At 52.7% G+C, this 26,431-nt stretch overlaps 1 protein-coding gene across 3 annotated transcripts in view; it reads right to left on the reverse strand.

Moving 5' to 3' along the window:
- Positions 1-25,974, reverse strand: part of Spsb1 (splA/ryanodine receptor domain and SOCS box containing 1) — a 63,594-nt gene extending 37,620 nt beyond the window's left edge. Inside the window, exon 1 of one of the 3 annotated variants that reach the window (XM_052715196.1) lies at positions 25,747-25,974. The gene's annotated coding sequence lies outside the window, so the exon portion shown is untranslated. Of the gene's footprint in view, positions 1-10,204; positions 10,375-10,994; positions 11,111-25,746 lie in introns of those variants that run through there. The other 2 variants (XM_052715197.1, XM_052715198.1) reach the window with 2 other exon arrangements.
- Positions 25,975-26,431: the final 457 nt, after the last annotated feature.

The following is a 26,431-nucleotide window of genomic DNA, read 5'->3' on the forward strand; positions in this document are numbered from 1 at the left end:
AGTAAGGCTGGCTCCTGGGGGTGCTCGGAGTAGACTTTGATTACCACTGGGGGACTCTTCCCACCTGAGAAGTCTTGCCATGAGCACCAGAGGCCCAACCAATCAATGGCAGAGAAAAGCAAAGCCTGCCTACATGTGAATGCTCCCATCTGACGTCAGCAGCTGGCCCTGTCATGCTCTTGGGGACAGCTGGACAACAGCAGTGTAAGACAGGGCCAGTCACCTGACTCAGACCTTTGTGGTTGGACTTGAGATACTCTGTCCCTGCTACCACGTTTTGCTACAATGACCTTTAACCCTGACAAATCAAGCACTCTGCAGTGAGGTGTAGGACTGGCGTTCGGAGTGGCAAAACAGACATCTTCCTTGTTCCTAAAGAGGAGCCAGGAATGCCAAGGAGACCCAGCTCTAACGTCCCTCCAGGATTTATGGAGAACAAGTTCAATGGCAGTCCAGAAGGTAAAGCACCCGTGAGAAAGCAGCTCAGCTTTTGGAAACATGCCCTGCTCATCCCCCATGAACTGTGTCAAAGCTGAAATGGGCATACGAACTCTCCAGAGCTGTTGAGGCTGCCGGGGCATGCTAATGGCAGGCTCAATTCTACCCCGGATGCAGGCAGCTTCACGTGGAGAGGGGTGTCAGGAGAGAGCAGAGCTTCAACAGGCTTCCTGGGTGTAGACTGCACTGAGTCTTTCTCTTGAGGTCCTCACAGACCCTCCCGAGCAGCCTCCAGGACCCAGCATCCTTGTGGTGCAGTCTCACACGTTCCTGCCTTAAACCGTCTGGTGGCCACCCGTGAAGTATGCAGATCACCTTGGCAAGTCTGCCAGACACAGGTCCCTTCAAGGACAGTGGTCAACAGTGATTTGTGACCTCCTCTACCCTTCTAGATACATCCCTTGCTCCTTTGATGACTGCCCCCAACCAAACGTAAGTCTACTCTACAGAAATGTCCCGTGTCCCCAACACTTTGCCGGGGGTACTTGGTTTGTGTCGTTTTGATGATGTGCCTCAGTTCTGACTCTGAAGAATCCCTGTCCCCATTCACAAAGCAGGCCTTGATCTACTGTTGGGCCCTGGGAGTTGGGACCTGACATCAGACTGCTGTATCAGGAGATTCACATGGCCCTGGGACAGTGAGGATAAGGGACTAGTCAAAACAATCCTGGGACTTTTGCCTAAATGACCTTTGGAGAAAGAGGTCAGAAAGAATGGAATTAGATGTTTAAACAGCAAGAGACAGAGTTGCTGACGCCGGGGCTGGAACCTTTGGGCCCAGAGCGCCTGAGGCCCATCAACTCTTCCTTTTCTTCTTCTTTTTTAAACAACCTTACAGTTTTGTTTTGTTTTTTTTCCTTCTTAGATTTGATTTTCTGACCTGAAAAAGCTCCTGCTGATAAGCAAGTTAAGTTTTGGTGCGCGCGCGCGTGTGTGTGTGTGTGTGTGTGTGTGTGTGTGTGTGTGTGTGTGTGTGTACACGTGGAGGCCAGAGGTCAACCCTGAGCGTCTTCCTCATTCACTACCTTAAGGCAGAGTTTCCTTCGGAACCTGGAGTTCCCTGATTGAGCTAGTCTGGCTGGCTACAAACCCCAGGGACCCTCCTGCCTCTGCCTCCCCAGCACTGGGGTCAAAGGTGCATGCTGCCATGTTCTTTTGTGAGTCCTGAGGGATTAAACTCAGGACTTTGTGTTTGTATGACAGGCTCTTTAACAGTTGAGTATTTCCCCAGGTTGAGGGTTTTCTTTGTTAGCTTATGAATATTTTAAACTATTTATTTATGGTGCTGGGGACTGAGCACAGGGCCACTGGCATGCTCGGGAGAACTCTTCCATGGTTGACTTTTGCCAAGACTCCTTTCTGGCTCACACTGTTTCTTCCACCAGGCATGTCCTGCTTCCTCATCAGACTTTGCCCCTCTCTGCAGACAGAGCCTTTGACACTGGAAAGTCTTATGGCCTCTCTTCTATGTGACACCTCCTGTGCCCTCGCAGGGGCACATAGCAGATGTCAGACAAACATCTGGATGGAGCACCTGCCTCCTGGTGACCTTACTTGATGATGTCCATCGTGTGTAAATTTGAGGGCAGAAATCCAGTCAGTCTAGGAAGACCCAGGTTGTTACCCGTTTTCCCCCTCCAGGGGCCAGCATGAGCCACTCAGGTCCACAGCCTTTCCCTGTGTGGCTCCCAAGCCAGCCCGTGGCCCTCCATTGCCCACACTCTCCTGCGGCTGCCTTCAGGCAGGAGCTAGCTTCTCACAGAGCCTGTAGGCCTTCCGTTTGGACCGTATTCCCCGCTGTTCCTCACCTGCCATGCGCTGTCCAGCCTCTCCGGCTTCTGGCAGTCTGAAACTCAGGACCTCTCTACCATCAAGGGTTCTCCTTCATTCAGAGGGCTAGCCGCTCTCTCCCATCAAGCCTCGCTCTGAAGTCACGACACCACTGAGGCCTGCCAGCCATCATCTACGATAGCAGATATGTCTGCCCTAGCCCTCCTGCCGCAGAAACCCATTCCATGCTTCTCCAGAAACATTATGCTCACGGAGACACCAGTTAGAGACCTGTCTTCACCAGAAGAGGCATTCCATGAGGGCAGGAAGTTCATCTTGCCCACCACATCTCGGGATCTGGAACAGTGCCTGGCATGGTAATAAATAAATGCTTGTGGACTGAGTGAGAGGCTCCTGTCTTCTACCACTGTGCTCCCCAGAAATACTGCACAATACTCCTGGAGAAGCAGGGCCTTGCACCTCTTCCAGATATACCACCATCCTGAAGGGGTGCCTAGGCACCCCTCTATCTGTCCCCAGTTGACTGGTTATAAACCTCGCTCTATCCCCCAGCTTGCCTTCCAGGCCCCTCATTTCTAGAGACTCGGACTCAACTCTCTGCAGCCCAAACTGTCTCTAGTGGGTAGAGCTGGCTGTGCCTAGGAAGCAGGCAGCAGCTTCGGTCCCTCCCTCCTTCCTCCCTGGCCCAGAGCCAAGAGAATCAGCTCAGGGCTGGACAACAGAGCATTGGTCCTTCTGGGCCCCCAGCCCCAGCTTAGGGAATCCACATCTACACTGGGAACAGAAGAGGCTCAATAATTCCCTCTATCCACACACACCGTCTCTTTAGGAGCAACAGCCAGTGAGCACTGTCCTTCCAGACAGGATAAGCAGCTGGTACATCCTGCATCTGACCACTCTCCCATCCAGCAGCCTGAGAGGCCAGTGTCCCCGCTTTCTATGAAAGCACCGTCTTCTAATAAAGCATGCATCTGCCATCTGCAGTGCCCCCCACCCCCGGCACAGGAAACAAACTTCTTGTCTTGAACCTGACTGTCTAGCCTGGCGTCATAGTTACTGCCATGTGCCGTGGCTTCAAGGCTGTCACACCCACTCCAGAGTCTCTGGGCACTAAGAGACACTGACCACCGGCTGCCTCCCACAGGAGCCACACACAAAGTTCTCTTTATGGGAAGACAGGCTGGCCACTGGTAGACCCAGCATCAGGGAAAGCTAGGTGTAGATTTTCCCTAAGGACACAATAGGCTTTTGTCTTGACTCCTGCCCCATGCCCACCCATCCAGGCTCCTCAGGAGGTACAGTCCAGGACCCCCAGGCTGCCACACCAAACTCTCTGTACCTGACCATAAAGACACTGAAGACAGAAAGGCGCATGCAGCCAGCAGTGGACATCTCCACACTCCCTATGAGAAGCTTCTTGAGGACCTACTATGCGCTGGCCGTGGAACTGCAGCAGAGCCTGCACGCAGCAGAGCCTGCACGCAGCAGAGCCTGCACGCAGAAGAGCCTGCACGCAGCAGAGAGCCTGCACGCAGCAGAGCGCCTGCACGCAGCAGAGCGCCTGCACGCAGCAGAGTCCAGCTGGAACGACAGTCACTGTTGCCATGATGGCTGTGTAGTCTCCTGTGTGTCGGCTTGCTTCACAGTAGGTCCACACCATGATGGGGACAAACCTGCCTCACTTGGAGTCTGATCCAGCTGCATCACAGGTGCCGGACTTGCTAACTGAGAAAAACGCAGGCATGAGAGTATCAGAAATTAGTGTCCCTTGAGATGGGGATGGAACTCACCTGGTAGAGGGCTTACCTAGCACACATGAAGCCCTGGGACTCACGCCATAGAAGGTGAGAACCAACTCCCACAAGCTGTCCTCTTACCTCCACATTCAGACTAGCGCGCACGCACACACACACGCACGCACGCACGCACAGCACCACACTCCACAAGTTGAAACTGTCTGGGGAGGGATAATAAAGGTTCTAATATAGCTACACAAAAGGGCAGGAACTAGGAGAAGGGAAAAGAAGTGGCCTAGAAAACCCAGGAATTGTGACCAAGATGGAGCCACCAGATACCCTGGGGAGGAATTCTGTGGCTCGGATAAAGTAATTCCCTCCTTGGGATTCATAGCTCAGCTTTTCTTGCTAGAAGAATGCCCCCTGGAACTTCTCTCTGGCCCTCAGGAATCAGGACCTGAGAGGGAGGAGAGGAAGGTCTGTGGTTCCAAGAATGGCATCTGCCATCCATGGACAGATCTCCTAAAGTCCCAGCCAAAAGGCCTGGGGGCGGGAGGACTGAGAAAGCAAGCCAGGAAGAAATGGAAAACCCCAGGGTTCTGTGGGAGGCAAAGGGGTAGGGGGCCAGAGAGGGGCCATATCAAGCCCTAGCAGCCCTTGGCTTCGGCCCAGCAGGAACTTGCCTGTTCCATCCAGAGACTGGGAGCCGCCAGCCCAGCCAGGGCGCTCATGAGAGCGGAAGAGGTCAAGGCTGGATTTCCCCTTTCCAATATGGCAGAGGGGAGGAGGGGCTGACTGAAGCAGCCTGCGAAGTGCTGTGGCTGAAATGACAAAGTCTTCAAAGGCCAAAGCTGGGAAGAGATGGCCACCTGGCCCTCCACTGCCAGCATCAAAGAGTGACACTCAGACAGACACTGTCACATGGGGCAGGTCACATCTGGGTCAGTGCTGGCTACAGGGGAAGGGAGTGACCTATTTCTAAGGTCCGCCATCAGGAACCTCCCTGGGAGCCCAGACGTCTGTCATAGCCAGACAACAAAAGGTGTCTGGGAAGAGCCTTAGGAAGGGTGTGGTGAGGGTGAGAGGCTGATGTGTCTGGTGACTTAGCCCAGAGCTCCCCTCCAGGCCAAGGGCCCCTGCTTCCTGCAGGCCATCCGAGTAGCCAAGGTCAGGCCCAACATTATGAACCACCAGTCCTCTGTAATAGCTGCACCTGGATGTGGCTTCTCTTGGCCCTCCAAAATAGTTCACTAATTTCCAACCACAATGGAACCAGCAGGCGGCCCTGATTGCCTCAGAACCCCTAGTACAGTACTTCCCGGTCCCCCTTTACACTCTGTCCAGAGATGAAGCCATTTCTCATCCAACAGAAAACATTGGCTGAGGCTCTCGGGTCCTGTTCATAGATGTCTCCTCTTGGTCAGTTATTGGTGGGGGTTTCTGATCATACTTGTTCATAGCTGATGGACATACCACACAGAGAGGGGCAAGCTAATGGATAGTTCTCCAAACAGGAACAGATAAGAGTCTGTGGAAAATTTGCCAAAATCAGAAAGTCATGAGCTCTGAAATTTTCAGTGTGCCCCGTGCCCCTGGCTCCATTATGACCTGTGATATTGTGGGCCTCAGTTTCCCCTTTCTGCAAACTGGCGAGCAGCCCTGTCTTATAGGAATGACTTGAATATCTGATGAGGCTGGCATCCAGAGTCCTAAGCCTGGCTCGTCCCAGGAGCTGATGAAAAGACCAGCACAGGGACAGGACCGACGTAGGACTCCATTCCCAGGGCTAAACCCAGGGGTTCAGGGGGTTGGTAATGGCCCTTGAGCCTCTTACAGGATGGGAGTCCAGAAGGGGCAGGCATTTCAACTGCTGGTCCAACATACCCCAGCTGTGTATTTCCTGAGGACAGACAGACAGCTTTTGCCATGATACCAGAGCTGCTCCTTCATAGGATAAGAGGCCAGGGGGTAGGGGGGATCATAGGTGGCACTTATTGGATTGTTTCTGTGGCTGTCATCCTCTCCAGCCCTACTGTGCCTCTGAGCTGCCACTGGAGACACCCAGCTCTGCAGCGCCATGCCTAGGACAGTTTCTTGCCTCCAGAGTAGAGATGGATGATAGTCTTCCAGCCCTGTGTCCTACCTGAAGGATTGGGTCTGTGCCCTCCAGCTTGCCTGTCCATAAAAATCTTTTCCCATGACCCTGGCTTGCCCATTACCGACCTAACATACTCATTTTCTCCCCCAACACTCACTCAGTTGTGGGACTTGCATCTTACTACCTCTGCTATCAGACTGGTCCTGAAGACAGTGAGTGGTATCTTACAGTGACAATCAGGTGACTTCAATTCTAATGGCCTTTGATGTGACAAAAGGAACAACCCCATGTCCGTCTCCCACTGCTCATTACTTTTCCAGAGCTCCTCAGGCCATCTCAGCTGTGTCCCCAACACACAGTGAACATGCTATAAAGGTCTGAAGACCCAGCTAGGGGACTTGTCTCTCCCTGAGACAAGAGTCCTTCTCATGCTCCTGGTGCTCACAGAGGCCACCCATGCTTTGCAGGATATTTGAAATTCCAACGCAAACACATGCTTTCTCTGTAAGGAGCTCTGACTCCATCTTGGTGGACCACTAACCCAGAGACTCCACATCCGAAGAACCAGCTAAGCCCCAGGAATGCAATGTCTAAGCCGCCCCCACCTCCACCCCCTCCCGACCAACCACGCAGACTAAACTAGGGAGGTTCAAGAATTTTTTTTTCGGTTTGGTGTTTTGGGGAAGTTTTTGTTTTGTTTTGATTTCTGTCTTTATTTTTTAAATGTTCTTCTAGTGGGATAGAGAGGCCTGAAAGGAAATACGACTACTTCCAGTAACTGTAACTACTCTGCTGCCTCCTTCTCTAGAATCACGGCCAAAGTCACTCCCTTGCCATAGCCTAGAGAGTGGGAGAGGGGATCTCAGGAATTCAGACATTTGAACAGTTCATAGGAATGGGGGGAGGGTGGAGGAGGGGTGGGGGTCTTCCCCAGAGCCTGGTAAAGCTTGGTCCCTCCTGCCACACTGAACCTACTGTGAGACTCCATGTGACTCCATCCCAGTCACTTCACCTCAGGATGTGTGGTCTCAAAACCAGCCGTGACATAAACAAAAAGCCCCGCATGAAGAACTAAGAAATACAGAGCTCGCCTTCAGCGATCTGTAGGAGGAAGATGGTCAGCTGTGTGGGGAGAGCCAAGCAGGGATCCGCCCTCAGTCCACCTTCAGAAGGAAGGTGGGGATCTGTGGGGAGAGGCCAGCTTTGGGGAGGAAGGACACAGACCCAATCCTTCAGGAGCATGCACAGGCTGGAGAGCCAAGGCATCTGTGTCCATCTTACTAGGTTGAGGGACTCAATCCCACTGTAAGCCAGGCATTGTTCTAGACACAGCAGCTTTAGAACTAGATGGATGTAACTGCCTCTAACTCCAGCTCCAGAGGGATTTGACACCTCTGGCCTTCACAGTTACCTATACCAATGCAGACAGGCAGGCAGGCAGGCAGGCAGACAAACACAGACACACACATACACACACTTTTTTAAAAAAAGATTTCTGTGTGTGTGTGGGGCCCCTGAGAATCAGTCATTGGACATCCATAAAGTATGACCTGGCTAGATCAAACATGCTAGCTCCTCCATCATCAGTGAAGGGATGGACTAGCTCATTCATTCATCATCCGTTCATTTCAGTTTCTACCATGCACCTACCATGTGCAGCCACCATGTCCCAGCTACTGCATAAAACGGGCACCTGCAACCCTGACAGTGTCCAAGCCATGTCGGCGCCTGGAGCACACTCCAGCACTTTCTTCAGCGCCTCAGGCCAGATGCTGAGGGAAGGGACCAGTCCTAGCTGGGTCTCTACAGCTCCCCCAGGGTTCTACTGTGCCACGACCTAAAATACTCCCAAGATGGAAGGAGGTGGGAACTTACTTCCTCTATGTTATAAGAACTAAAGGAGGTATGCCAAACAAACTGATCGTGCCTGAGGACCAAGGGGCTCTTGTGGCCACCCCATATCAGTACACACCTGAGGCGAGGCAGGGGTGAAAGGTAACTGAGAGGAGGCAAAGTCTTCTGCAGGATTAAGCCTCCGGCTTGGCCAGCCGAACCAGCGGATGTGTCTAACGTACAGGGGGCAGTCCTGCCCCAAGAGACGATGATGGCGAATTATGGTCCCCAAGCCTTCTCCTACTGAGCGCCCCCCAGCGCTGCCAAGACCACCACACAGCACTGGTGCAGCATCTCCTATTCGTAGGAGGTTCTTGCCATGAAAAGTCAGGAAGGAGGCAAAGAAACTGGACATCTCACCTCTATGCCTTGTGAGAGCTACAAGATCCAGTGGGCGTGAAAGTAGAGTTCCCTGCCTGCTTTTTATGTTTTGGACACTGGGTCTTGCTATGTAGCCTAGGCTGGCCACAAATATGCAGCAATCCTCTTGCCTTGGCCTCCCCAGTGTTTAGTATAGGTATGTAGCTAAGAGGGACCCTACCTCCTCATACCAAGTCAACTTCAGAATGTAACAGAGGCCTACACTTCAGGATCCCAGAGTGGTGGGGCTAGCTTGAAGGGAGCTGGGTGTTGCAGGACTCTGAAGTCTGGCGAACAGTGGCCTGGGAGACTTACACAGGCCCACACACTGCTGCCCTTCAGACTTCTGCCTCTGTAGCTCCTGACTCCTCATTAGGACCCATTCTAGGGTACAATCACAGGCTGGGCTCCGGCCAGGGTGGCTTCTGCACAGCTACACTGTGTTCTAATCACCAGCTCATATGACTGTCCCCACCATGGAAGGCCAGTCCTTAGGGCCAAGAACCCTGCCTTGTCCAGCTCTGCATCCAGAGTCTGCCAGAGAGCTGTTGAACCCACAAAGGTACAATTGTCTAAATGATGGCACCAGTGGCCGACCGGCGCCAGCCACACATCTGTCTGTGTCTGGGCTCAGTCCAGCTGTGGTTCTGCACAAGGACCTCACACCCCTATCTACAGCTGTGGAAGCCAAGGCTCTGAGAAGCACAGGAACTTGTCCAGGATCCAGGTGGGAAGCCAGAACCAAAGCTCGTGGTGTTCTCAGGACACAGGAAGGCTGGGGATGGTGGTGGTCCTGGGGCAAAGAAGAACATGGCAGGGGGCTGCTCCGCAGGCGCCTTCTCGTTCTCACCTGCCTGCTACCTAGAGCAAAAGCTGCCTCTGGGGCAGGACTCCCGCTGCCAAGGGAGAAAGCACAGAGGTCACAGCCAGAGTGAGAGTGCTTAACAGGCATGGGTGTGCCTGCCATGAGTCCATCACCGCCAGCCACCTCCTTAGCTGAAGATCTGCCATGGCACTGTACGCCTCCACGCCTCCGGTGCCCACGCCCACCTCCAGCCCTTGCCTCAGTCCAGACCCTCAGGCTCCACCCTCACTGGCCACAGGAAACACAGGCGCTGTCCAAGCTGAGCTTCCCAGAACAATCGCCATGCTTCCCTAACCTGCCCGGAAAGGGGGAAAGAGCGCAGCTGCTTCCCGTCTCCACCTGGCTTGGCACAGACCACAACTGTCCACTTTGCTTCCTATGGCTGGGGAGGGGACTGGAACATGGCCAAGCCTGGCACATCCTTAATATGCATGTGTGGTAAATAGAAGGTCGGAGAGGAATACAAAGCCCAGACCTGAGAAACAAACTGACCTGTAGGGGGAAGGGAAAGACATAGACAGATCGACAGACAAGACACACAGACACAGACCTCTCCCAAATATCGAAACTGAAAATCCAGGCATCATATTGCCTTTGCGGATGACATTTCTCAGGCGCCTATTATGACTCCAAGTCCCAAGTACGTTCCTGAAGACTTTGCACACATACTGCCCTCACCCAGTGAAAGCATCTCGTCTTCCTTTCCTCTCTCAGCCCTCACAGTCCGAAGACCTAGTGTCAGAGACACCACCCCCAACATAGCTTTCCCTTATTTCCCCTGATTAAATCCTGACTGCCATTAAAATTCAATCCGATCCCTGCTGATCCCTTTGCCGTTACCACCTCCGCTAGTGTTATATTTGGGGAGAGTTATCTGGTTACCCACCCTCTTTATGATACACTGCCTCATTTCCAATAGGCAGGGTACCCTGGCTATTGGAAGGGCACCCCCAGGCAACTCACCTGCATGCATCATCCCATTTGTGGGGCATTCTGACACTCCCACTTTGCAGAGGGAAACTGGAGCTCAGAGAAGTGACCAGCACACTCAGGTCACAGGAGCAGAAAGTACCAACGCCAGACTGCAGTCATCTCCCTGACTCCCAGCCAAGCTCAAAACAGCTTCAACCTCCTCCACACGCAGACTAAAGCCGGCTTCCCCTGCGGCCTCATCCAGACAGGAGGTGCCACCCTGAAGAAGGGTCTAACTGCCCACTGCACTCAGCAGTCACTGCACAGCCCGCTTATGTCCATGTTCTAAGGCAGGCGACACACATGGGCTGCAGGGTACCAAAATTTCCATGCTTGCCGCCCAAGCGTCTTTGCCATGACCTGTGTTCCCTCGCCATAAAGTGACTAAAGGGCTCTGCCTTTAGCTTAGGACATAGCAGAGGCTCCTGGGGTCCTGCCTCTACCAGCACCAAAGTAGACTCTGTTTTGATAGTACCTGGACCCAACCAGGTGTAGTGATGCCCTGGATGGATGAGGCTATGTGGAATATCCATGTGGAGACACACACACACACACACACACACACACACACACACACACACACACACACACACACACACACACCCTGGTCTCCTGGAACTGCTTTGTCCATTCTCCAGCAGAGTCTAAGCAGGCTGGGCACTCCCCCGTCTCCAGCCCAACAGCAGTGGGCAGCCAGCCTGCACCAGCTGCGAGCATCTTCTTGCCAGGCCACGTCCCTTGGGAGTGCCATGAGCCCCAAGGGTTTGGTCCGCTGTCTCACCTGCCACCTTCCTCTTCACCCAGCTCTCCTCTTGTAGTCTGGGGCAGGGCTGAGCTGGAAGGAGCACCCAGCTGTTCCCTGAGCAGGGCAGGGCCTCTTGTGCCCCCGCAGCCCCTCCACCTCCCTGACCTCCCGCACCTGGATCCGCTTGTAAATGACTAAGCGATTTCTCCCCAAGCCGGCTGCCAAGAGGCCCTGCTGGCTGCAGAAATGCACCAGGATGCCCTGAGCCACACACGCTGAACCCTTAATTAGCGAGTCCTCTTCTTGGGAAAGAAAACCCCTCCATGTTTTGTTTTGTTTCATTTTCCCCTTTAGTGAAACAAATCCACCCACGTGGTTACTGGAAGCTCAAGCATGTGAAACAGCCCTTTGCAAAGAGAATTAGTCAGCAGCCTTGTGAGAGGTGCAGGCCCTCAGAGGTGGGACAGCCTGTGTACCCCAGGTTCCCAACAGGAGAGGAGTTAGGGGGGCACCTTGACCTCCACACCCAGTGTTCTTCAAATGGTAGGTGATAATGGCCTGGCAGTGGATATAATTAGAATGCAGCCCATGTCCCCAGGGCAAGGTCATTGGCACCAGACAGAGTACAGTGTATTTATTTAACAGACACACAGAGGAATAAGACTTGTTTTCAAATCCCACCCACCAAAGTAGGTGGAGCCTCAGCAGGTCACAGTTTGCTTATCTGCAACGTAAAGACAGTGGATATTTACCAGGGGTAGGTATTAGATCTCCAAAACGGAGAGAAAAAAACCTACTGAGAAGCTCTGTGCAGGTACCAGAAGAAAACGCTACAAATGCCGCCGTCTCTGGATGAGTAGGGCGGCTGTCCCCTCACCCCGAAGTGCCAGCATGTGTCTCTTGCTGCAGTAGAATCTGCTGAGTCAGTTCTCAGTTTCACCCACAATGCAACCTGGGCAAGTGGGCAGGGGCTGGACCGGGTGCAGAAACAGTTCCCATCAGTGACCCTGATGGTTCCCCGGCCTTGTCCTCTCGTCTTATCACAGAGATTTTATGTGCAACCAGTGCACTTTGGGGACTTCTCAAACAAAACTCACTGAATTATCTAGACTCTTGGCAACACTGCCACACCACTGGGCTCCACTGTCCCAGGAGCTACTCCTTAGCCAGGACGTGGACTTCTTTGCCACAGTCTTCCCGATGCCCTACCGCCCTCCCTTCCCAGCCTCTGGGAGCATGTGAGCTTATGACCCAGTTAAAACCCTAATTTTATTTAGGAACTCAGCCTCAGCCACTCGTCACTAGAAATATCCACAGGAAGTGCCCCTTGGGAAGGTAATTAAAGCCCAACGCCCAAGGCTGGCTTTTCTCAGAGAAAAACGTGGCACTACAAGGGAAGCCCAGCGGCGAGGCCTCCATTTTCTCAGTTTTGTTTCAATGTGAGTTCTTAGACAAAGAGCAGGGGAAGTGTGAGAGCCCTGTTCCCTTCCCCCACCTCCCTCTACCTCCTGGTTACGAACTCAAGTGTGCATCACCTCTGGCTGATGTCCCTCTAGACATGTCGAAGATAGCCAGCAGAGTGAGGCACTGTGTCAGCTCCCAGCTCTGGGCTCATCTTCCCACCAGGAAAGACCCAGGGTAGCTGTGGGAAGGCCTCCAGCTTTCCCAGCCGGCAGCTGTTCTAGGTATTTGTGAGAATGTGGAAGATTCGCTGGACGTGGCTGGATCTGCTGACAGCCCAGCAGAACCACTAAACATGTCTAGGATTGTCTGGGGAAAGTGCAAGACTTGGGATCTTTTTCTCACTTCTCTGAAGATGCTGGTGCTGTTCAAATGTCATCACCAACATCTGCTGAGGGCCAGACACTGGGGACTGGAGTGGGTGAGTTGGACACGCTGCTACTCACTCTCCTATCTCCTTCTCCTCCTGGCCCAGCCATATGCCATTCCTTTGCCTCTCTCCATCAGAAACATTCCCTACACAGCCCAGCACATCCCAGCCCAGGGCTCACACTGTGGTTCTGTAGTGACTGCTTCACACCACCCATCCTGACTGGCTTCCAACTCAGAGGTAGGCAGATGGTGAGGACACACTGGGGGGCTGGGGAAGATGGCCTGGTGGTGAAAGCCTGAGGATCAGAGCCTGGGTCCTCAGAAACCACATACATGCGAGATAGGCACGGTGCCACCCTGTAATGGTGGCCTCAGAAGGGGATGACAGGGAATCCCTGGAACAAACTGGCTAGCAAGTCTAACCAGATTGGTGCAGTCTGGGCTTTACCAGGAAACTGACTTAGGAATAACGTGAAAGAGTGATGAAGGGTGGCTCCCAACATCAGCCTCAGGCCTCCACATGTATACATGCTTGTGAGTGCACACCTGCAAACACACACATACACACACACACACACACACACACACACACACACACACACACACACAATGCATACACCCCACATACACAAGAAAAATGGAAAAAAAAAACAAAACATAGCTTGCTTGCATCTACATCACTATCAGCATGAATTCTTACTTGACGCCATTAAGCTTTCTGTTTGATTTTTTTTTCTTTTATTTTTGCAACAGAGTCACTATGTAGTCCATGCTGGCCTGGAACTTACAATTCTCCTGCCTCAACTTCTCAAGAATTGAGATTATAGGCATGCAGTGCACCTCTGTGTGCAGCATTTGGCTTGGTTTTAGCCATCTGTGAATAGGCTTAAGAGTCTGCATCTCATGTTTATTGGAAAGCATTCAGAGGAAACCTGATACAGGTACTCGATCTACACTGAAGAACTGGAAATAAGTGGTTCCCATGCAGGACCACCCCGAACATACAATGGGCCTAGCTTTGGACAATCTTCTTATGCCACCCTTGGTCACATCCTGGGAACAGCTTTCCCTGGGTGCTTTCCAAAGCTGCGCCACTTTTACAGGATGAGTCAAAGTGAAATTGTTCAAGTGACGTGAAATTTAGTCCAAGAAATCATGATGGTACTCACCTGGATTGTAACCAGGAACCAAGGAACCTGAGAGAACTGTCTATCCCAACTCTGCTCACTTGCAAGGATGCTGCCGTTGTGAGGGGAAATTTAATTCATGAACAACAATGAAGCCAGGTGTGGTGGCACACGCCTTTAATTCCAGCACTGGGAGGCAGAGATAGGTGGATCTCTGTGAGTTCAAGGCCAGTCTGGTCTACAGAGTGAGTTCCAGGACAGCCATGGCCACATAGAGACCCTGTCTCACACACATGCACACAGACAGACAGACAGACAGACACACACACAGAGCATCAAGGGCTGCTCATTTGTGTACTGTGCCTTAAAAATCAACGTGGACACTTACAGCAGGCAAACAGCATGCCGTGTAAATTATACCACAGTTAAGACCAGGAAAAGCAAGCCTTGGCACTAGTTCCTACTGTACTTAATTTGGGCCCTAAGAGATAGTGGCATGTGCTGACAATATGTGTGTACGCCAGGGACACCCTGCCTTGCCTTATAAAATAGTCAGAGAGAGACAAGCAGGGAGCCAGCTACACCAACAGTAAGTCTGGTCCTCCTGAAGGGTCGTGAGTCTCAACTCAGTGCCAGGCTTAGGAAAGAGGGAAGTCTGACCCTGGTGTCTACCAGCTCTAGGCACAGCTGCTTCACCTGCCTGGAGTGGAAGGACAGACAGCTCAGTAGCACAGAGGAAGTTCACTTCCCTTGGGTTGCTCCAAACCCACCTTCTCAGGAAGAAACAGGCGTGACACCCCACACTCCCTCAAACATGCTGGGTGAAACCATATGTCACACCTGACACCCAGCAACTTGCAGAAACAGCTGGGTGCTGCCTGCCTGGCCCTGGTATCGTGTGCTTCTATTGATTCCCGTCAGGTTCCTGGAAGCATTTTAGACAGAGACAGATAAGGGAGGGAGAAGGCTTCTCAGCCTCAGCTTCCAGGGGAATGGTCTCCAAATCTATGCTGAGCAGTGCAAACTACCACTCAAAAAAAAAAGGAACACGTTGTAGAGAACCCTAACCTGCTCCTCCCCTAAGTCCAAATGTAAACAGACCCCCTTCAGTTCAGATGGCCCTGAGACTGCAGAAATAGGGGAAAGTGTCCCGAGCACAGGTTCAGGGGACACTCAGTGTAAATCTCCAGGCACAAGAGCCCTTCTGGTCTTTCCTGGAACACGGATGCTATTCCCGAGCCTGATGGGCTTTCTAGGGAGGAGGACGTGCCTGCTGGATAGGTAGGAGTAAGCAGTAATCCTTGGCAGTGGGTCGCCAGGGCAGGGGCTGGAGGTATCTGCGTCTGCAAGTCTCCACAGTGAACATCTACAGCAATGCAGACCTCTGCTGCGGCAAGACCCATCCCAGGGAAGAAAGAGACCTAGTCATGGAATCCAGCTTAGACGTGACCTCCGGGTTAGCCATGTCTGGGCATCTCCCTCGGTGTAGGCACCAGGATGGCCTGGACAGAGCAGGCATTCAGGGGACAGCAGCAGAATGATGGAGGAATTGTTAAAAGGGGGGGGGGCGGGAAGCCTTTTATCTTGAGCTTTCCAGACAGGGCAAAATAGACGTCAACTCAGAATCAACCTGACAGTACACATAAGACAGAGAAATCATCGTCACTCTGAAGAAAGTCTTTTCAAAGGAACCCTGACACATACACATAATTTATAGGTAATTATCATAAACTGAACACTGCTGCATGTCTTTAGGAAGCCCCCCACCCCCACTTCCATGCCTTCTCATGAGCCCTAAAATCACCAAACTGAGAAGAGCTTGGGATCCGGAAAGCAAGCAAAGGTCTCACTCATCTCTCATTTTCAGAGGAATCGAGCTACACGGCTCCATTTCTGTGGGCTTTCTGCATGTCTGTAGGTCTCATTCAGGAAGCCCTGAAGGGTTTCACTGAACCAATGACAGGTCTGCCTCATTCCTCACAAAGTCTGCTCCTCTCTGGCTCCTGCTGATGGCTGGCTTCCTCTGTGGCCTCCCACAGCAGGTGCAGGAGTATCCTATCATCACAGACCCCACAAGAGGGAAGACGTGGGACAAGAGAGCAACAGCACCCAGCCAGACACCTGTGCCTTGGTCGGTGGACAGCCGCGCTGCCAAGGGGGCATCAATGACCTGACTCGGGGAGACAGCTGGGTGGACAGACCAAGGACTTGAATTTGGCCCTTCCGAGAGTCACTATCCAGGAGTCCCAGTGACTATGTTTCATATGCAAGGTAATAAAGGCAAGTTGAGAAAAAAATTCCATCGATCAACACATCTCAGAAACGACTCTGGGGGTGAGGTGGTGGAAGAGGGGTACAAGGACACACTGAACCCACAAACAACCCCTAAGCCTGACAGGAGGCCACCCCTGCTATACAGTAATGCAGCCCCCTCTCAGGCTTCCCCATGAGGGCCAGTTTCCCAGCACCAACCAAGAAAATTCCCCAGCCTTGCAGGAACGCTCCTCGTGGGTCCACATGTCTGGGATCCACATGTTCCTGGGGTCCACCAGGCACCTGGAAGCTGTCTACAGCTCAGGAAACATCTCTGCAGTTCATTCTTCTCACCCATAAACAGGGCAGCAGTGTCCACCTCCCAGGGCCATTTGAGGGTGGCAAGCACAGAGCCCGGCAGACAAAGGCAGTGACAAGGATTCCAACAGCTGGCAGAGCCATCCTTAGAGGAGACGGGTTTCAGACACCCCACACCGAATGCCCGACTAAGTGTGGAAAGAGCGGGAGAAGCTGTCAGGAGGAAGCGGAGGGAGAAGAGTCATTCTAGCTATCCACACACCAGCCTCCGTGCCTCCCAACTGTGCCGGGGTGTGCTGCTTTGCTCCGCCACATTCCCCATCTGCACTCGAGACGCACAGCCTCACGCGGGTCCAGCGACAGCAGAGCTGAGTGACCATGGACCACGAAACCTGAACCCACCAGCCAAGAATCCATCTGTCCCCTGCTGGGCTGTTTCACAAATTTGTTGCAGTGATGAAAAGCCAGTTAATGAGCAGGAAGGTCTCAGAGTCAGGGGAGAGGTGGCAGGCAGCAAGGATGCTAACAGGGTCTCAGAAGACCCAAGGAGGGACCAGGAGCTCCTAAGCAGGGGGAAGGGCAAGGGCACCCCTCAGTGTGAGGGTAATGGGGACAGGTCATTGGTGTCCTCTGCTGAGCAGTTCTAGTAACAAGGGTGCTGGATCAGCCTTAAGGGGGGTTGGGAGGGGCAAGAAAATGAGAAGGCAGAGGCCAGAGTGTTGACCACAGTCCAGAGACCAGGGAACAGAGGCACTTACTGGCCAAGAAGTCAGAGCCACACCTCTATGGCTCCCAGACCTTTACCCCTCCAGCTACACAAGAAACCTCACTCCACCTGGCGTCCAGCTGAAGTGGGCATCAGTGGAAACCTGTGTCTACCCACAGAGCTCATGTCTCTACAATTACCTTGAAAGCACACCATGAAGCCACCTTCCCCGGGTGGCTGGAGATGCAGCCCTGCTGGTAGAGTATGGGTCCAGCATGCACTAAGACCTGGGTTCTATTTCCATTATCATACAAACTGAGCATGGCAGTGCATACCCGTCCGTAATTCCAGCACCCAGGAAGCTGAGGCTGGAGGATCACGAGTTCAAGGTCAATCTAAACTAAAACAACAAGACTCTGTCTCAAAGATCCAGGGGCTGAAAGTGTGGCTCAGTGGTAGAGCATTTCTCCAGCACACACAAGGCTTTAGGTTCAATCCCCAGCACTGAAGAAAAGAAATGTTAAGATGCAGACTTAATACTTTTCTCTTGAAATTTTAAAAAGGGAAGCAGAAGCCTAAAACCACAAACCAAAAGGCTTTCTCGATGGTTCTCGGACACTCTGCTACTCACCTTAGTTAGAGACCCCAACACACATCAGGTAGCAAGTGTCTTTTGGTGTTCAGGGGTGGTCACTCCCCAGACACGGTGTACCAGGTGGGAACACCAGGCCTGAGAAGCCACCAAAAGTCTTCCCAGCTCTGGAAGAAGATGCCCAACATGGCTCCATCTCCTGTGGTATCTCACCTCATGCCATGAAATCTGCTGGCAAAGAAACTTCCTTACAAAGAAGGCTTCGGTTCCTAGGCCTCTCTCTAGCCCCAAGCCTTCCTGTCTATCATCTGGACAGGTCTACTGGGGCCAGTTTACCAGGACAAGTTCAAAGCGCCTCTTTAGACCTAGTCCCCAGACCTCATTCTAGGGTCTTGATCTACTATGACCTAACTAGCTGGGTTTCTCAGAAACACCTATAGTTCTTCACCTCCTTTAACATTCCATGTCCAGTGAGCTCCCAAAGCCTGTCTACTGTACCCCAAGAGTGCTGCCAGTTCACCTCCCAACTGCAGGTCAGGGTCAGCCAGCTTCTCTGACCTTCCAGCTCCAGCCTCCTCACCAGACTCTCTTTCTGTGTGTGTGTGTGTGTGTGTGTGTGTGTGTGTGTGTGTGTGTGTGTGTACACACGTTCATGTACGTGTGCATGCATGTCTGTGCATACAGAGCTAGAGGTCAACCTCACACGTCATTCCTCAGGAGCTGTCAGCCCCTTTCGCCAGGTTCTTAAGCCAGTATGACTATTTTCCATATAGACAGAAACAAATCATGCATGCATGTTACATACATAATTTCCAAGCATCAGTCTCTCTGCTTCTCACACACAGTGTCCTTCTCTGGTACCATGGCTACTTTAGGACATCATTGGGCAATAGGAAGGATGGCTGAGGAAAGAAGCTGGCCAGTTATCTTCAAAACAAGTCATCCCTATCCACTTGACTACTAACATCCTCTTTCCTGAGGTCATCTTTTAGTGACCATTTACTTGGGACACACATATCTAGCTACATGTCCTCTGTCTACTCAGACACATACTTGAGCCTTCAGGCACTGCTCAGGTTCATATAAATATCTTTTGTTGGATCATGGATTGCTCCTATGTACATATCCATCTTTATGGCTTAGGGCGGTCCAATAACACCAGTTCATAGGGGTGGCTCAGCTCAAATGATAAAGTGGTGGCCTATGGTCAAAGGTTCGCTTTTCAGTAAGGCCCAGCAGCATGCCAAAGGCTGTCTCTCAAAAGGAGAGTAGTTATTTGGGGAGAGCAGCTGGGCCATGCTCCAAAATCCCGAACACTCGTGCTGTGATTCACTTACAGAGCTGCCAAGGGCTCCAAATAGCATCCTTATCTACCACAGCACCTCAAGGATCACTGGAGCTTCTGGATCATGCAGCCCAAACACAAAAGCAGTCTGACTGTTAGCCTGGTTCTGTTGCAGAGCCTTCTCCTGGTCCAGTTCCCACTCAAAACCAGCAACACTGAAAAGTCCCTCAACAAATGGGCCGGAGTAACACACCCAGCTGAGGAATGTACTATCTTCAAAGTCCAAATAGGTCTCTAGCATTATGCTTTTTTCCTTGGCTGTAGGCAAGGCCAGTCACAACAACTTAATCCTTTGCCTGAGAAGGGGTGTTCCAGCATGCTTCACACCGTGGACTCATACAAACTTCATTGATGCAAAGGGTCCCTAAATTTCAGTAGGTCGTATTTCCAACTTCTGTCATGAAGATGTCTTACCAGTAATCCAGAGTGGTTTTCACCTCTGGCTCATTCAATCCAATCAGCATAATACTGTCAACATCATTGCCCTGTGGGACATATTGTAGAAGGGAATGATAATCACGATGCCCCCCCTGGGAATGAAACTGTGCCATAGCACAGGAGAGTTGACTACCCTGAAGGTAGGACCACGCATGTGTATTACTGCCCTTGCCAGGTGAAAGTGAACTACTTCTGGAAGGGCTTGTGGACAAGTCTGGAGAAAAAGGCATTTGCCAGGTTGATAGCTATATACTACATACCAGGTGTGTGCATTTGCTTAAACAAGAAAAGCCACATCTGGTACGGCAGCTACAGCTGGAGTCACCACTTGGTCCAGTTAATGATGGGCACTATTATTCTCTAAGACCCATACATGTTTTCGCACAGGCTACGTGTCCTTTGTTGAGTTGAATGGGGATCTGGGTGGGGAGACCATCACCCTCGGCATCTCTCACACCCTTGACAGGGGTGCTCATCTCTGAAATCCCTCTAAGAGATATGGCATTGCTTCCAATTTATGATCTCCCTGGGTGGACACATTTCTAATGGATTCCGTTTGACTTGGGTCACCGTAGCAGGCCTTGCTCCACAGGTCAGAGAACCAACGTGATGATTATGCCAGCTGCCATACTTTCCGTTCCAATTACATTCTGGGGTTGGAAAAAACCACCACAGGAGATGTTCAGGGACCCACTGCACCCTCTTGAGTTGGATCTAAACTGAAAATCCACAAATCACATAACCTCCATCAGCCCCTGTGGGAAGGGAGGACCACAATGGCAATGCCAGTCTCCTGGACTCAAGTCAGCTCAGAGGCAACATCCACTAGTCCCGGGGTACTCTGACTAGTTCCTTTTCCCCAGTGCACAGTCATCCTGGCAAGAGACCTTAAGGCCCTTCGGGGAGGCCTGGCTGAAAGATTAACAGTATAAACTTTCGTAAGTGATACCAGGCGTACTCAGGTAGGCCTGGCCTCCCTGTCATTGCGTTCTGGGCCTGAAAACTGGCTCAGGTTGGGAACTGCTCGAGGAGTCACTTTCTGTTTTTATGATCTGAGGGGACTGCAGCTCACTCACCCTGGAGGCTTTTTGCTTGTATGGTCAAGAAGGCAGCAGGCTTCCCATCTATTTCACTTCTAGGAACATGGTGATTAACTCCCCAGCCCCCTAGGTCTGCACGAGCCAGACAGCTGTGATTGCTGCTCTGCTGCCTCCCATTACCGTAATTACTAATTCCACCCACCTTGCCTTTGGAGGTCAGAGTCACCACTCAGCCTCCTTCTCCCCCATCCAATTACTCCCACTGATCTCAGAGTTCTCAGGGCTCCATGGAAGGTCTGAAAAGAGCAATCAGCACTTCGGGAGTGGTGCATCTCGGATCCCGAACCTATTTTCCAGAGAACTGGTGGGAAGTTCATCTTTTGGACAGTAGGGGTGGTGAGGTTTTAAATGGGAGATCTGTCCCTCTGGAATTCCAATCTTGCCAGCCGCCAACTCTTTCCTCCATTAAACCCAGGGAGATTTGGCATCTCCTGTTCCAACACAGTGTGCCAGCTTTTCATGTTTCAGCCAGCCAATCAACCTGTTAGCACCCTTCATAACTCTTGGAATTGCACTATTAAATGAAGAATCTCAACCTCAATAAATTCAGCAGACCCAACTTTGAGTCCTCTTGCCACCATGACCCCATACCCACAAGTCCACCCCACAGGCGTGTGGGTTCTTCCTAGTGAATTAGGAGGCATGTAAGTTGTTCCGGAGGGCAGCTCACTTTGCTCTTACCCAAAGGGCAAGAGCCTTTGCTCCTTAGGGATGGGGTGAAAAGAGGCACAGTAACTCACAATACAGGGGTGCTGTGATATTTAATTTTCCTTGTGAACTTGATAGGATTTAGACTCACCTAGAAGACACTCCTCTGGGTGTGTCTGTGAGGGTGCTTCAAGAGAAGTGTAGCTGAATGTGGGTGGCAAGGTCCAGGATGGTCCTGGGCTGAATAAATAAGATAAAGCAAGCTGAGTCCTAGCACTCATCTCCCCCTGTTTTCTGACTGTGGACACCATATGACCAGACACCTCAGGCTTCTGAGCCACGCCTTCCCCAAGATGATGAAATAACCCTTTCTTTAAGTTGTTTTGGTCAGGTATGTTGTCATAGCAACAAGAAAAGTAGTTCTCAAAGTTACAATCAAGGTGGCCCCAAAACATAGCAGCTACAGGTAGCTCCACACAGCAGTGTTCACCATGGGGGGCAGAGTGAAGACCTTGTCACTGGCAGGGCCTTCCAGCCCTGAGTCACTGGAGTCCCACTCAGCGGGCCTTTTGTGAGTGTGGAGGTCACATTCCAATCCCCTCCACATTCAGCCTTGGTCACCCAGAGCTCCCCTTCTTTCCCCAGGTGTTCCCCTGGGAAGCAGAGGCTCCCAGAGCACTTCCATCCGCGGCCAGCACTGTATGCTGAAGGGCGAAGCTGGGGTTAAGGTCTAGTCCAGCGTTTGTTGACAGATCACTCTCTAGTTCCCTGACACCCAGGCCCGCCATGACCCAGGCCCCAGTGTTGCACAAGGCCTGGGCCTCCACAGCAGGCAGAGCGGGGTTGTGCCCTGGCGGCTTCTCTTGCCCAACTCTTCAGGGAGACCGGGAGAGCATAAGCCGATGTGGTTTGCCTCATGATCCTCAGACTCATTCTTTTTAATATTAGGCAATGAACAGAACTTTTACAAGGCTAAATAAGAAGACGCTGCCCAGGGGCTCTGCAGAGTGGCACCAAGCTGAAGGTCCTGACTGGTGCCCAATCCTCTTCCGCCAGAATCTAGCGTCAATCTCACCTTCAAAGTGCAAACGGCACACTGACCCAAACCTTACCCTCATAAGGAGTCACAGCGTCTCTTCTGAATACGATTCTCCCCTTAAGTATGTACCCTTAAAAGGTAACTACGGGTAAACTGACAACATATTTCTGCTTTAGAATATTCCAACACGTACATATGCATTGCTCATGTGTGCATTCATGTATGTGCATGTGTTGATCCTTGAAACTGCTGAAGGAATGTGGGGACTTATTCATTATATTCTCCTTTCAACTGATATATGGTTGGATTTTTTTTTTTGCAACAACAAAGAATTCATTTAAAAAATTAACAGGGGCCGTCAAGATGTGTCAGCAGACAATGCTAGCAACAAAGCTTGACGGCCTGAATCTGACCCCCAATACCTACTTAATGTAGAGAGAATGGACTCCACAAAGTCGTCCTCTGACCACACACACACACACACACACACACACACACACACACACACACACACTTGACCCCCAGTACCTACTTAATGTAGAGAGAATGGACTCCACAAAGTTGTCCTCTGACCACGCACGCACGCACGCACGCACGCACTAATAAATTTTCAATAATAACACATTTTCAAAGTTAACACAAACTTGTTGAAGGGACCTGAAAGGCAGCAGAGTGAGACACTGTGAGGGGGACTGAAGTCTGGACTGGAGTTTTGACTTCACCATTCAATGGCAAATAGACCTGACTAGGGTAACCTGCCAGCTGGGGCAAAGAGGGATGGAAGGAGGGAGAACCCACGGTCCAGGGCTGCCAGGAAGTGCAGACAAGTTAATGTGTCAAAGGCTTGGAGCAGATCCCTGGCACATTCCTCAAGCCATCACCCACCAGGAGTGGGATGAGGGCTCCGATCTGAGCCCTTGCAGCACGGGCATCACTTGGCTCTTCTGTGGAGAGGATGCCATTTGGGGGGAGGTGAGCAGAGCACGGGACGTCTCGGATGACAGACAGCCTTTCGCTCCGCTCTCACTGACCAGGCTTGCAGTGAATGCAGGGCCTGTGCGCTGACGCCTAGACAGCCTGAGGCATACCTGCCGCGAGCTGTGCACCCAAAACAAGAAGATGAATCAATTCACACATACCAGCCACACCCTCTGTCTGAAAGGGGCTGGTGTGAAATTCCTGGACGAAACTCAGAACGTGGTGAGAAAGCAAAGGCTTTGCTAAAGTGAAGAGCCATCTGCCTGGAAGCTTCATCCACCCAGGAGAAGAAGGCAGGTTGGGAGAAGGGAGAACCAACTTCCCCATGAGCAGAGCAGCGCCTCCCGGGAGCAGGGAGAGTTCAACATCTGATTCCGAGGGGGCAGTCGGATGCAGCAGTCTCGAGGAACCCACTGAAGGGTGTGTCCACCTTCGCAGTCACCACTCACACTCAGGCAGCCTTATTTACCCCCTAAGTGACCTCACCCGGGGCCCCAGGCAAGACCACTCCTTCCTAAGACTCTGACTTGTAACGTTTTTAGATTCAGCAGCTCCACACCTCCCATCCAGATAACTGCATCTCCTAGAAAAAAAGTGGATGCAGAAAGAGGAGGAGGAGGAGGAGGAGAAATGTTTCAAATGATCTAATCCAGTTCATCACTTTGCAGCTGCCTGGCCTATGACCTCAGTGCCGGGGACACTAACCAACAACAGCCAGGACAGGACTTGGAACTTGGTCCATAGTACTTTGGGTAAGTCACCCAACCTCTCTGGGCTTCCACTGGGAAAGGGCTGGTCTAGCTAGATATTCTCTAAGTGATGTAGTGCTTTCCTGACTTCATGATTCCTTTTGTCTGAACCACTAATGTTAGTCTAGTGATTTCTACCTCCCAGAGTTGGAAGTAAGGAAGGCAGTCCTAATCTCCTCACATCTAACAATCAGGAAGAAAGCCAACTCCCTCCAGGTCATCCTACCTCAGCGTACACACCACCCACCCACACCCACACACACCCACACATCCCCCCCCCCACACACACACAATTCTTCAAGGACACCAAGCCTTCGTCATGGGGGATAGTGCTGTTACCATAAACACCTGTTAAAACTCAGCTCATGAGCAGTTTCTGATGCCACTAACTGGAGTATTTAATTAAATATTACTCACTCAGGAAGCAGCCTCTGCCAGCTCACCACCACACTGTACAGTTTGCTTTCAGAGAAAAAGAGAGGAAGAGAGAGGAGCCTGAGCCCTGCTCAGCTGGCACTCGCAGGGGCTTCCCTGGAAGGGTGCCAGCTAACGCTCCAGCAATACCCCACTTACCAGAACCAAACAAGCAAGGGCAGTCACACTCCACAGCCTTCCAGAGCCAATGGCCAGCCCCACTTGTTACCCCAGATGGAGTGCGCATAAACACACACACACACACACACACACACACACACACACACACACACACACACACGCAGATGTATAGACACATGCTCATGCCACAGAAATATGTTCACAGACACGCAAGAGTACTTGGAAAACACATTCACAGGGATAAACGGACACAAACGCATGAGGACACACGCCCATACTCAAAAGCACACACAACTTCCTGGCTGGCCAGCATCTTTACAGGCACCATTTGGCGAATATTCAGAGCCTTTGCTCTCAGTAAACTTGGAAATTAACGTGTCTTTACACACTCGGCAGGCGCGGGGCAATCCATCCCGCTGCTCCACCAGCCGACTCAGGCTGCTCTTGTTTCTCTGGTTTCCATCGATTTCCTGACATAACCTCGGTTGCCGGGAGAAGCATCGACGGCTCCGGGGTGGCTGGCGCCGCGCGCAGTGTCGCTAGGCGGTCTCCCATAGAGAGGCGCTACGGGGCCGGATCGGGAGGGGGACGGGAGCGGGAGGGGGACCGGGACAGTAGTGACCGCTACAAATAAGAGCCCGGACTGGCGGGAAAAGCGAAACTAACTTAACTCAGCAGGGTCGTGATGCTCGGTGCAGAAGGGGTCCTACTCTACTTCGGCGACGGGAGTCAGCTTCGAGAAGAGAACCCTAGGGCGCCCCGAGACTACCGCGCGCCCCAGGCTTCTTTCCGTTCTGCAGCCGCCGAGGCTCATCCCATGGCGCGACAGTCCCCGCTCCACTGAGGCCCCCGCCCAGTGCCACCCCCGCAGGTGGGACCCTAGAGCCTCCAGGAGCCGCCCTCAGCAGCACAGGCGGGAGCGCTGGGCGGCGCCCGGCCCCTCTCCAGGGACCCACAGCGAGCGGGGCTCCCGGGCCAGCGCTTCACGCCGGGTGCCCACCCTATGGCCACGCTCTGCCCCGCGCCCACCCTCCCAGTTCCCACAGCGCGACGGTCCCCACGTCGCCCCCTCCCCGGGTCCCAGAGGCCGACCGCGCGCCCACCCACCGGGTCTTCGGTGTCCCGCGCCGCCTACGGTGCAGAGAGGCCGCAGCCCCTGGAGCTCTGGAGGCTCGCGGTGCCCCGGGCCGCGCCCGCTGCAGACAGCGAAGTCGCTTCCTTCCCGCGGCCCCGGCGCCAGCGCCTGGAGCTGGTTCCTGCAGCAAGCGCGCGGGCCGCTCGAGCGCGACTCGTGCGCTGAGAAGAAAAACCAACCGACCGCTCTAAAGTGGGGGGGTGGAGGGAAAAGGGGACGCGCCGTGGGCGGGGCTTTACGCCCCACCCCGCCTTCATCGGCCCTGCCACGCCCCATGTCCAGCTCCTTACACCACGCCCTGCCTCGGGTCACGCCCTTTATCCCCGCCCTCCCTTCTTCTGCCAGCCCCTCCCAAGCCCCTCCTCTCCCCACTTTTCCACCGTGCCCCGCCCCTCCTCCCCGCCACGCCCCTCTACTCTCCGGGCCAAGTCTTGAGTTTCCCAGCGCTGAGCGCTACGAGGCGCCCGAGAGCGTAGAGCGCACAGGGTGCAGAGGTGGGGCGGGATCGCGGGCGTGCGAGCTCTGCAGCCCCCGCCACCGCCCTCTTGCGGAGGCTCCCTGGGGGCAGCGGAGGCTGCAGCCAGGCATCTCTGCTCTGGCGTCCGCAGCAACTGCTTTTCAATCCCTCTGGAGGAGTTTTTGGGAAAGGCTGGGCCT

The sequence above is a fragment of the Peromyscus californicus genome, unplaced genomic scaffold (assembly GCF_007827085.1).
Source record: "Peromyscus californicus insignis strain IS unplaced genomic scaffold, ASM782708v3 Scaffold_5__1_contigs__length_169319896, whole genome shotgun sequence".
Taxonomy (NCBI): Eukaryota; Metazoa; Chordata; class Mammalia; order Rodentia; family Cricetidae; genus Peromyscus; species Peromyscus californicus.